This window comes from Acanthaster planci, linkage group LG21 (genome assembly GCF_054643075.1).
Source record: "Acanthaster planci isolate LZ-2023a linkage group LG21, COTS_SCS, whole genome shotgun sequence".
Taxonomy (NCBI): domain Eukaryota; kingdom Metazoa; phylum Echinodermata; class Asteroidea; order Valvatida; family Acanthasteridae; genus Acanthaster; species Acanthaster planci.
In genome coordinates, this window is record NC_141797.1 from 3,429,773 (window position 1) to 3,443,521 (window position 13,749).

The 13,749-nt window shown below is 39.0% G+C and overlaps 1 protein-coding gene across 8 annotated transcripts in view; it reads right to left on the minus strand.

The window, feature by feature from the left end:
• Window positions 1-13,749, minus strand: part of rbpj (recombination signal binding protein for immunoglobulin kappa J region) — a 68,266-nt gene that overhangs the window by 47,265 nt on the left and 7,252 nt on the right. For 2 of the 8 annotated variants that reach the window (XM_022239284.2, XM_087131046.1), the window contains exon 2: window positions 2,318-2,403. The exons of 1 other annotated variant lie outside the window; for it this stretch is intronic. The gene's annotated coding sequence lies outside the window, so the exon portion shown is untranslated. Of the gene's footprint in view, window positions 1-2,317; window positions 2,415-11,108; window positions 11,208-13,749 lie in introns of those variants that run through there. 5 more of the 8 variants (XM_022239280.2, XM_022239282.2, XM_022239281.2 and 2 more) reach the window with 4 other exon arrangements.

Here is a 13,749-nt window from a genome sequence, read left to right on the forward strand (position 1 = left end):
TAACAATGGAAAAAAAATTACTGCAGACCACCAGTATACACCGGTACTCTGGTAATGCTGCATACAGTAGACGCTTCATACAGTACCAGTATGTGCACAGTACGCACATGTACAGGTACACATACATTGTAGTGCATGTACACTGTACATGTACAATTGCTATACTACATGTATGTAATAGGCTGCAATGAAACATCCCTTTAGCTTCCACTGTCTACTGGTGCCATAAAGCTCACTATAAATCAGCCATACAGAAATCCACCTTACATGTACATGTATATTACAATCGCCTTCACTCCCAATCACTCCTAACACAGCAATGTCAACTGCAAATTTAAGAACTTATCCGGGCATTAAAAAATACAAGGGGGCCACTTGCTGGAGATTGGCCTCTGGTGACCTGGCTCAGGAATTTCCTCTGTTTTCAAAGGGGGTGACTTTAGTCTCCTTTGAACACTTTTACAATAGCAGCCAAAAGCCTACAATGTAGGGGCCTACTCCGGGTGAGCTAACGTAGCAAAGCAACATAACTTTCCTCCCAGCAAAAAACTTGCACTTGCACAAATTTGCCAGTCAAGAGCATGCTCATCATGTTGAGTTTCTTTATAAATTTTGGCATTTTGTTGAATAAAAAAAAAATAGGCCCTATAGCAGACGTTCAAAGTACAAGAAATGTATACATGTACATGTACATACATGTACCCGGTATCTAAATGTGCAGTCGAGGAAGGCCTATGGGAATTTGCATACAATGTGTACAGGACAGGTACATGTAGAACAGATGAGAACATTCCATTCCACAATGAAGTCCAAAATCATTCATACCCATTCCAAATTCAGATACATGTAGCATAATTTACAACCAGAACACCACGTACCAGTAGTAGAATTGACAACAAAGAGCTAAATGACCACATGAGCTCTCACAATGGAAATACAAGTTTTTGTGTGCCTGGGTTGTCCATCAGTCCACTTCAGATGTTTTAACAAAATAACAAACTGCCACATTTTTCAAAAGGTACCGGTGCATGAATCATTTTGGGCTTAACTGTACCATACATGTACACAATATCGTACATGTACACAGAGGTTAAAGTTGAAAACAATTTTTTTCAAGATCTGTACTCAAGTCTGTCCAAAATTCATTCAAGGCTGGTACAAAATGTACAGTACATATGTAGGGCCTACATGTACATGTACATGTATGTACTCAGCAGACATTGTTCAGCAGCCTGTTGGTGCATCCATTTTTACTGTAACAGTAAGTGCCAGTACCTGTGCATGCATTGCATTGCAATGTACAATGGACATGTGTGTCTACATGTAGACCACTCTCATTTTGCCTACAACCTGTGTGGGTGGCCAAAGTTTGCAAAAATATCACCTTTTGGTTAGTTTTCGATTTTAACTCAAATTCATTCAAAACAGACATGTGTTACATTGTATTTTTATTTACATGTAGTATTTAGCAGCATGCGTATTACCATCCAGTGTTCTATGGTCTGTGTGGGATTTTAACACTTGTGAATCATTCTTTTACTTTTGTACCGGCACGAAAATCATTCCAGATAGTTTTAGCAGCCACTTGTAATAAAACACTACTGTGACGTCGAAAGAGTAAACCCAACACAGATTTTCTAAGGTCAGCTCATTGTTAGATAACTTTTGCTACCAAAAGATCTTCCTCTTGCTACATGTATAAATCTATATCACAGCTACCGGTACATGTGTACATGTACAGTGTACCGGTAGGCGTACTGTTTTTCCCTCAGTGAAATGGTTGGTAAACTGCAGTGTGTACCAAGATACATGTGACAAAAGCAATGGAATAATTCGTAAAGTATAAAAATATCACATTCTCACGTACCTGCTAGACTAAAAACAACCACTCCTGCTAAAGAAAAATGAAATACACTACAGATACAATGCACTAAGATAAGTATGCATTTGGGGCAAAAGTTGTTGCCAACTAAGGCAACTTTCCACAAACTCTGGTCACTCACACCTTATGCTCACACAAAGTGATTTGCAATATCGAACAAAAGAAAGGTTTGCACAAGTCCAGTAAAAGCAAAAGGGAAATCCAAAATTCAACAGAAAACAGTTTTATTTAATGTAGAGAGACAATTCAGCAAATGTTTGCTTGACTGCAGTAAAAGACATACATTTAAATAAGAAATTTAAAAATGGTGAACATTTATTATCTTGTCTTATCACTGTTAATTGGAATGGGCAGAGACACATGTACATTCATGTATATAGAATTATATTACTTGAACATCAGTTAATTCACTGATTTAAACGTGGCAAAACTTACCACTAACAGAAAGCATGCATCCAATCAGATCCACAAGGCTCAGTCCAAGAGAATACCAGTACTTCAAAGACAGTCACACTCTGCTTCTACATGTACACTGTACAATTTTACATCACAGAAAATACAGTATGAATAATTATTACAAAATTAGCAAGCTAATGAGCACACAAACTGTGTCCGTCCCTGGGATAGAGGCAGGGGATTTTCAATTTAGAAATTCCCTACCCATAGGGAGCCCTTCCATGCAGTGTGTCAACGGTAAAAATATTCATGACAAAATTCTCCCATTCTTGTCTTTACATCTGACAAATCTCAAGATGAGATTTGGAGCACTGGGCAGGGGAAATGCATGAATTACCTTTAAAGTATTCCAAACTACAAGTACATGTACCGTTACCTGGAGCAAATCTCCAGTTCTTGCATGTGTAACCTACATGTACGTACATGTACATGAAACAAAATGAGTTGATCACCAGAACCACTTCTGAGTTGAAAGCCCCCAATATAATCTTGAACAATGTAAATCTACAGGAACTCTCAGAATTGTTTGCCTACATGTACATGTACTACTGTCTACTGTACATGTCCATGATGTCTGGTTTCCCCAGTACGAAACTGAGTGTCACTTCACAACAAAAAGTTTGCTTTGCCTTTACAATACAAATGACAATGTACCAGCACATATAATTAAACTACCGATAAAATGACCTAAATGACTGATTTTGTGGAATTCAGTCTCGATCCTTGGGTACAGGTAGAACATACTGTATGTTTTGTTAAATGGGTTTTTGTTCATGGGTTTGGATTTTGGCAAAACATGAACATAAGTACCGGTATCTCAAACAATATCTGATGGTTAAAAAAAGTAAAGATACTGTACTTGCAAGTTGACAAACTAGCACAGTTTCATTCATTTTTGTAATCATTTCATCCCAATTCCCATTGGGAGTGAGAAAGGTCCTGTATCAAGCGTGTTATTCATTTCAAGGTCTGTAGGGAGAAAGGCTCTGTTTTGGCAGGACAGCAACCTAACAGGTGGATCAGTGACACCTGTTGGCTCAGCCAAACCACTAACCAAACTTCACTACCAAGGCAGCCGAGTGCCCTGCAGCTGATTACTGTTTGCTACAGGGGCTGCGTACTGACCAATCCGGAGGGTGACATGCATTGCAGGTGGAGTTTGGGCAAGACAGCCAAGGGAGAGGACATGGGGACCAGTGGACTAAAAAGGTCATTTACTGCAAGTAGTGAAGACACATGGTCAGATCCACACAAGGTCTCCCCACAGAAAAACACTGATTTAGGTACCTACATGTAGTTTTATCTGTTGTAACAGAAACCATGATCAAAATTTCCAGTTAAGTGCAAGGAAAATGACTGTCTTTCTACAAGTTTTCTTAACTGCATATTTACATAAAGACAGAAATATCCCCATAAGAAACATACGCATACTGGTATGTACAGTTGCAGGTGTAACAATACACCTTGCTGGTACATGCAATGGGAGGGTACACAAGACTCTTCAATGAAATGAGCACCAAATCAAGGCATACATGTACATGTAAGCTTATCCGATACAAGTATTGGGACCCAAATAACAATTCATTCCCATGCAGGACTGGGCCCACATATTAAAATGATGTGCTCAATAGTGTGCAAGTACAGTACACTGATTGATTGGCAAAGTTAGGACTTAAAATGGCAGATCCAGGAGTTTTCAGTGGATGACTGAAGTGATGAGCCCAATTATTTTTTCAAGGAGAACGGGGGAACTGTCAAGTCAACACAATATGCCACAGAGCTATATGTGTGCATGTTCATACTTGACATGTGCATTGTACATGTACTGGTATATACATGTACATGTACAGGCCTGAACCCATCTCCTCAGTATCAGGCATGTCTGCAAGGAGATTCCCTAATTCCTCCACACTGCGGCCAATCTATGGCATATTGTCCTTTCAAGGAACTTGTAGATCACACCCCATGTGAAGTACATGTACAAATGACTAGGTTTGACCTTCCTTAGTCTTTCAAACTCCCTTCGATCTATGCGGTTTACATAGTTTGAAGGATTTAGGAATGTTAGGGTTAAGCACCAAGATTTGCTGTCAAAGTCCAGAGATTTTTTCAGCAATATGGAAATAATTGTGAGAAGGGACAATGTTTGTCACTGACTTTCAAAGTCTTGTCATCCAAGATTTATGACTTGTGCTTCCATGGAACAGCTCAAACTGCAAAAGGTCAAAACATTTTGCATCAAAAATTCCTGATTTATCCCCTAACAACTGACATACGAGTATCTTGCATTGTCAAGATGGCAAAAAGGACCAAACATGAAACAGCGGTTGATTCGAAGCGCACGTCTGCCTGCCCATCACTCAGCATAGATTTCAAACTATCAGTTTGTCCAGACTGTGCTCCCTTGTCATCCCACTGGAGACAGTCTGAAGACTTGATGAAAAGTGGAAATAATTGAGCAAATTATTCAGCATATGGCCTCTATTGCCCCCAAACAGCTGGTGCAGTAGTGGTTGGATTGATCTTCCTTGCCAAGGTCATGGGTAAGATCCCACAAATGTTGTCAATTTGGACCACTCTTTTCCTGTGAAGAAATTGTCCCACAGATGCTCCATCAACAGGCTCTTCAATATGAATTGAATTTGAAACTGTTTGGCCAGACGTGCTCATCAGGACTAATTTTTCTTACAGAAAAACACTTGGAGCAGGAGCCTGAACACAAATACTGACCATAAAAGAATCAACTCAGTTATAACGGGCCCCAAGTGGGACCAAGAGAGGGCCCCATTTTCCAAGCAATAGACACTCCTTTGGTGAAAACTGCACTTTGCTGGTTCAGTGACTACAAAAGGCATGTGTTGCCGTCCCGTTGCGTCACTACCAACCAAATAAACACATCCCACCAATATGGTTCTTGTCAACTGCTGAGTGCTTCTGCTCAAGACAGATTTACTGGCCTAAAATTGAAGAAATGTCCAAGTGGCCAGCTGACCAAACTCACAGAAATGGGTTCGACTTTTTACCATTTGATACAAACAGCCTATGTACACTCAACATGTGTGACAACAGAAGGAATTCAAGGTTATTCCGTGCCAAAGAGTTCCCAAGAATCTCTGCTAATGAGCACCAATTCAGAACAAATCCTTCCCCCTGACCCTGTCAATGATCTGTAAATGATCTTAACTTCCGAGATTTTATTCCATTCCTTTCCCCCAATTCTAGCATTATGACAGCAACCAAGCCAACCTGTAATAAAAACGTCAGACTGTCAAAAAAACAGGGCCACCTGTTGTCCGGAAATCACTTCAAATTGGTCGGGTTATGTGTTTCCCAGCCTAAATACACCAATGCTGTTTACACCATCTACAAGTAACCTAAAGTGCATGGCTCTGGAATTCTGATATTAGAACTCAGTATTATTTGTAAAAAAAACTCAAAGAACCTTTTTTTTGGCCACAGAAGCATTACAAGACCATTTACAAACTTGTAACATTATCAATTTCATCCAGAATTCATTGCTTATCCTTTGGTTTCCAATTTCCATAATCAAGTACACGTACATTATTTATTCAGCAAACATCCTGTTAGACTTCCTCCTCGTTCAGAGATTTAAGCTCTGAAAATGCACGAAAAATGTTACCCAGTATGTTAAAGGTCCATGTACGTACACGTACATGTACACTGTACATGTACAGTGGATACCAGAATTGTCCAGATCTTTCAAATCCACTAGAGATTCACTGGATTTACAGACTTAAATGTACAGTATAGCCATTACTTACTTCACGTGTCGCTTGGTATTCCTTGTAAGTTTTAATAATACTAAGAATGTGTGATCACCAGTTCAAATATAGAGCCTAATACAAAACTTTGGAAGATTCACAAAGGTTTCATTCAAAAATTGGGGGTTATTAGGCCTAAGATTTAAAGTTGACTGTCATCTGTACTGTACAATAAGAGTGCCAAAAAAGTTTAAGTTCAGAAGGAATCTCTGCTTACAAACTAAGCTTCATGTTTGCTGAAGTAGCTGAAAACAGGGCCTATTTTCACAGCACTACGTAGCACACAATTTCACTCTTATTAAAGCTCCACATATTTCATTGAGACAATAATAGGGCTGTGTCGAACAACCGAATATTCATTCAATTATCTAATATTCAAATATTATTATTTTCGAAATGTGAATGTTCAACTGCAAAACTCACGAAAAGGAAGGAAAAAATTTCTTTAGTTTTAAACAAGAAAAAATTGCACTATGGAGGCTTGTTTCAAGCAAATTCAAAGAAAAGGGACGGAAATCTTATGATTCAAACAGTAAATTATTTGTTAAACAATTTAAGAGGAATAGAAATTTTCAACAGGGCAAAAAGTATTGTTCATCTCTTAAATCTTGCTAAATCGTGGCTGGAGATACTCCAAGATGTGAGAAGCTATTATATTGATCACAGTGTACATAATTGTGTACATTATTGCAACTGATTTTGTTTGTTTTGTTCATAAACAATCTGCCGGTTGGTACCACCGAATACTCGGATCTTCGATAAAATTGAAGGTCGAATATTCCAATAGTGAATTATGCGAACTGACTCAGTCCTAGACCGTAAGCAGTAAGCACAGCCAAATGCATGCAGAACTTGGAGGAAAACTTGCTTAAACTTAGTGACATAACAGTTTATCTCTTTGTGTGCGCAACCGTTAGCACGACCATGCCATGGCACCGCCATGAAATACGGCTTAACGTAAGCAAATGTTTCTGCTAAAGTTAGCACCACTTTTCTACTAACTGTTCAGCAGCTCCGTGAAATCGGGCCCTGATTCTTCTGTTTTCCCAAGTAAAAAGGTAAAAACCTTCCACTGCAGTACAGTGTTAAGGGAGGGACGGACAGTAGGTTTACCTTACAGAAATCTTTACAAGGCAGTCTGGCAAAATTGCCTGAAGAAGGCAATTGTCCAAATCAATAAGCCTACATGTACTTTGTGGATACAGCTTACATTTTATCAAAGGCTTACTATAATGACAGCCTGTAGCCCATGACATACATGTACATGTATTTCTGCTAGTGTTTCCAGGGTTGTTAATCATGTGGGGCTACATGTACCTGCAGTACTGGTACCGCTACATGTACATGTATCATGGAGTATCATAGTCAGGCTCCCTCCTATTTCAGAGTGGTCAAGACATGAAGTGAATTTGGGGAGCAGGAACCAAAATGGCCATCTTGTGAATTTTTATGTAATAGTCCATAGAATACACACAACTACATGTACCAGAGAATTTAGGACTACACCTACATGTACATGTACGTGTATCCAAAATGACTACTTCTGGTTGTTTTTAGATGTTTCAAAAGAACCAGTATCGACTTAGCCAATTCTTTCTTTATCCAAAAACAAATGTGATTTTTTCAATACTTTTCAAATCTTTTTCCAAGTGACTGAAATCAAAAACAGTGAAGTCATTTTAGCCTGACCAGCATGCAGGCACCTACAAAACAGAAGGCAATGGGCCTCTGTTGCTCTCTTTCCTCCAATCAAACATTCCTCCCTTGAAACAAAATACCCAGTCTCTTTATTGCCTGTCAATAACACACTTTGCTGAAGTAACCAAGGTATTTTTTTCCCCCAAAGGGAAAGGAATTTGCTCCAAATTCCTAACAGTACATGTTTGAAAGGTAAATGTTTGAAAGCACTCGTGTAACACAGAGCCAGGGGATGTAAGACCCATTGCTGAGTTCTGTGGTTCAGTGGAGCTGACATTTATGAGCTTGCTTAGTGGCACAAAAGAGATTGCACCCTTTATGTTCAGCGGTGCCTTTCCTATTAGACAGTGACAGGTAAAGGTGTATTTTCAAAAATATCTGAATACAAGGGAAAAGTTTCAAGTATTGTCAGAGGCATACATGTACTTGTATGTAAACTGTACATGTACAAGCCTAAACTACTGTACAGGGATTACAGTGGAATACCACCTGTGCCATAACGAACACTTTTAAAACATCCTGCTATACCAAACCCATGGGTATACCAAACATGTACATGTATGCCCCTTGGCCCCCCCAATTTTTTGTGCATTTTCATCAAACATTGAAAATTATTTCAAATAGACAAAGAAATTGAGGACTGATGAATATTTAAGAAAAATTGTACTCGTGCAGGAACAACAAGCAACATGTGGCATGGTCGAGACTGTTTGTGGATAAATGTAAATAAATTCCCTTTGAGTGCATGCACAGGCACGTGTCCAAGTCCATTTACCCAGTTCGTGCATGCAACACGGGTACCTTTACTCTAATGTGGAAATCTTGCTTCCTGTTATCACTACAAAGACAAGAGTTTATGCCTTGTTATTACCATAACAGATAATACATTTGCAGGCACCATCTGCTTTTGGAACTTAAAATGCAAATATCTTCATCAAATGTTTGGCTGGCTTTGATCGTCTGAACAATCTTTGTTAACTATTGTTGACTTCAGTCACGTACATGTACATGTACATACTATTGTGACTCGGATGCTATACAATGGTTTTCAGCCCATCTGCATGTTGCAAGTGTTATTTAAGAGATGGTTAAAGGCAAACTCATCGGAAATTTTAATTCATTTTGTGAGTTGATTGCCACTGAGAACTACCCAAAAAGTGCCAATTGGAGGGAATTGTACATACATGTGCATTGAAAAAAATGCATGAGTTTTGGTGTTATGTATTTCAAACATGATTTTTTGGCTGAGGAAGTGTTGGCCCGAAATCCTCATACACGTACATGTATACAGAGACATCTGTGAGGCAGGCTGCCACGTTTCAACAGGCCAGAGCAGGGAATGGGTGCATCCTGAAAACTGCTATACCGAACATTTTGTGCAGATCCCATTAGGCTCATTATAGTGGAATTGCACTGTACCGTATGTGAAAAGTGAATGAATGTGTTTTACACATGGTACATGTTATAAGGCTTCAGTTTGTGGAATCTATTGTATCCTTTTATGTACCAGAACATGTACATAGACTGTACCTACTGAATGGGCCTATTCCAAATTTACTGTATCTCCAACCAGATCAGTGACTACATTGTTGCAAAACTATCCTTTTTTGGTGTTGATAAAATTTTGTCAAGTGTTATTTGACCTGTTTTGGTTGTTGATACATGTATGTATGCATGTACTGTACAGATCCTTAGAACTTTTGCTTTTCCCCAACTTTTTCCTGGAAAAGGTTTTCAATAAACCTCCAAATGGTGAGACTCTTGGAATTTCCCAATGTAGACATGAACTGTACCCTATGACTATAACCTTTATTTCACATTTTGATTTTCTTCAGGTACCAAGATTTTCTGAAATTGATAAACCTGGAATCACTGAGGACCGTGCCTCCTATTGTTACTGGTATACAAAAGCCACATGTACATGTAAACACAGCATGACATCAACATGCACCACTGGTAGTACCGCTATGTACACTATTATGTTGTCAAAACTCAAAGTATCACACACCAAGAAGAATGCATCTAATATTCAACATTTTCAAATCTACCAGTATGTTACTTTCTCAAACTGTCACATGAAAACATGTACCGGGTACATGTGTCTTGATGGACTGAGGACATTGTTACTGAGGACTCCAGGGACTTGAAACTCAAATTGTAACAAAGAACTAGCCACTGGTTTACATGCATGTGTCCATGTACATTCATGTATGATTATTACCCCTAACTGTCCTCAATCCTCCAATTCCTATGTGATTGTAGGGTGACACAGTGGTTTTTATCTTGTAAATTAAGGTACATACTGTATTCTCAAGTTCTGCCCCCTAGAATATGCTACCAATAAGGTGGTAAAATGGAACAGGACTTTAAACCTATGTTAAACTTCTTACTTGGATCAATTAAGATTTTTGTCTTACAAGGGCTAATTCCACGCTTTCTTCTCGGACATGTGTGATGAGCTACACATGTACGGTAACCAGAACCGTTTGAGTATTTTTCTATAGGTGTCCATGCACTGTACATTGCAGTAGATGCAAGGAAAAAAGTACAGACAAAAATGTGAAGTCAGAATTGCTTAAAGAAAATTAAAACCCATTCTAGGTGACATAACCTCACAGTACAATTTGAAATCTAACCCGGGAAGAGGAAATTCTCTTCACATTTTTATTCTCTTTCCAGGGAATACATTTCAATATTGCCAACACAAAAATTTTTTCCAAATTGGGAAAAGTTATTCACACATTTTCCTACAAGTGGGAAAAGATTTTTCAGTTTTTTCCCACAAGTGAGGAAACATTTTCACACGTTTTCACACAAGTGGGAAATTATTTTCACACCTTGTGAATTTGATTGTGAAAATGAAAATGAATTTTTTTTCACCAAATTTCCCATATCAATTCAAAGTGGTAACTTTCAATTGCAACGTCCTGTGCATTACACCACCTTAAGGCCAATACAAAATGTTCATGCTACAATAGATGTATAGATACATTTACATGTGGCTGATGGCAGGTACCATATGGCCATGGGTTGTTAAGTAAAAATAAAAACATGTTGTTGTGCATGACTAAAATAATTCAGACACTGTACCTACCGGTACATGTCTGCATGCCCAAGAACTTCCCCACAGTACATGCAGCTCATGCCAGCTGACTTGTAAAGCTGCCAAGATTTGATGAAGTTCATCCAACCAATTAAGGCTTGTGTTTTACTGCTTTGGTTCGGTGGAATATTACAAGAAATCAAAGTAATTAAGAGCCTAGTCATCTGTCTCAAGACACGTAACTTACATGTACAACGCCCGTGACTTCTGCCCAACATCACAAAAGTCAAGAAAGCACTACAGTCTACACACAACCACCCATAAAGTTCTACAAAAGTCACTTCCTACAAACCCTGCCCAGTCAAAACCTGCTCCCCCAAAAAGTACCCCCTGCCAACTGAGTTATGATCAGAGGTTGAAGGTCACCAAGGCAAATTAACACTGCATGGCAGACTTTTTTCTGTGAATTAGGGTCAACAGGGGTCAGCTGCACTGGGAACTGCTGGGACTAGAATGCCATCAGAAGGGGATGTATCTTCCCAGGCTTGTGGATATGTCCTCCACCACCCCTGGGTAAGATCAAGGGTCACACTTCCCTCGCTCAGTTCCACAAAAAAAAGGGACTTTCTCTCCCTTTTTATGGGAGTTGTTGGACGCTTTGAATGATGAGGTACTGTGGCATTCCTGCTGTGGTACAGTATTTCAGGAACGGAATGTATACAAAAAGCCGGAACATGTTTTGTTCTGGTATTCAAAGACACAAGGAGTGCCAGTTTCCTTTACTGGGGGCTTTGTCACACTCGGGGAAAAAGCAGAAATGTTATTGTTTCCTCAATTTTTGGGGGGTTAAATTTTCACCTTCAAGTGATATTTCTTTACCTGGTGCCTGGAAGAGGTTCATAGCTTATCAATGTACCAGTAACACAAACCTTCAATATACCGTATGCACCTTTGTGTGCCAATAAAGGTCGTTTTCAATTTCTGTTTTACATGTATTACCAAAGGGGCACTTGTGCTGCCGTTAGCTTTTATGCTGTATTCATTTATAAGCAAATTGAATTTTGATGTCATCCCAGGAAAAAACCTCAATGTTACATTGGTTTGTGCACAAGAAGTGCTGGATTTTTGGCTGGCCTGACTTTTCTCCTTTTTTGTGATTCATCATCTTGCAAGTAACGGTAGCAATAAGGCAGCGAGCAGCAATTTCTCAGAAATATTTTCAATGACTAAATTCTGGGTTCACACTTTGATAAGAAGCAAATCTATGTGTAAGGAGAGCAGTTTCAGCCGCAGCCTTCCACAAATGACATTGTAGCAACAGCGCCCCTCGGTTGTCCAGGAAATCACAGACAAGTTTAAATGTTCCCCAAGTGCAATTTTCATGACATTTAATCGATTTCAAAGAGTTTTCACACACTGAAGAAGAGTACACATTTGTAGAAAATGTGTGTCTACAAAAATGCATTGTTGCTACCGATTCCCTTTAATTAAATCAGCACATGTGGGCAACACATGTACAGTATTATGTAGATGTTAGCAATAACACGAAAGGTATTGGTACACATACATTGTACATGTATGTATGTAAGCTACATGAATTCCTACACACAAGTCTGTAATATCAAATATCTGTTTCCTCATAACGATCATTTCGGGTATGAAGATCCATAGAGTAGGCCTACATGTACATGTACCGGTACGGTTATCTGTGTGTATGCAATGGGAAATGATTTTTTTCTCAATCTTCTGTACACCAGGATTTAAAGCTGTTACATTTAATCACCCATCAAGGCTTCTGGCCAATTGTTTGCAGTTATTCCCAAATGTTTTGGCAACTTTCATTGCAAGAGGATGCACTGTTTGTATACAGGCAGGTGTGAAGTCTTCTTTGAAAATGACAAAAGATCCATACAAACAGCATCAATGCAAAGTTGCAGGTGGCTAATTTTAACAAGCAGTTAAACTTTAAACCATCCATGTAAGTATGCTTTTTGCAGTCACATACATTTGCATGTAAAAATGCAGTGCTCAACATAAATGTTTTCTCCACCAACTGGACAAGGATGAAGCTTAAGTCTGTCTGAATATATGACGGCCACTGATGGCTGGATCCTTACAATGTAAAAAAAAAAATTAGGCAGCTGCAAGTATTCCATCCACTTTCCTTTCGATATGCATATGCACGTAGGTCTCCAGAAATTAAATTTTTCTTTTCAGCTTGAAAATAAAATTCAAAAGTACATTGAGTACACAACACTGGTATTCCATGTATTGTACATGGACTGTTATATCAGATGTATTTTGATAGAAAATATACTGAAATCTGTAGTAGAGAAGTCAGACCTACTGTGCTAACATCGCAGGTCACTTCAGTAGAGAATGTCAAAGAAAGTCTTCAAGAGACCAGTATGTGGCCTAATGTATGGTACGTACATGTACATGCATGGGACCTCAGGGGTGTGAGTTGCCACTTAAAATTAAAGTTGAAAACAGCTAGCATAATGCTGAAATGTAAAAAGTTCCCAGACTTTTGTACAGACCAGGTGTACATAAAAGCTGTAATTCAGGGTCGACATCTAAACAAAAAAGCTGAATTCTCACACTCCTGTATGGTGATATTTCTAGCGGGTAAGATCCAGGCTTCAAATCCAGCAGCTGGTCACATGTCAGGATCTCAGGCAAGTCACTTTTCTCTACTTTTTTTCCTCTTCAAATCAGTGTCTGTGATGGCAAGGCTGCTGCCTGTAGGCTTACCTGAAGTGTCTGCATTAGCTGTATATTCCCAAAGGAACTTACTTGTATGGGTGGTTTTGCTTTGTTTTTACGGTTGTCAGGTTTTCTGTTGTGCACATAATAAACCCAAATACTGTAGGTCATGACGCCAGTAC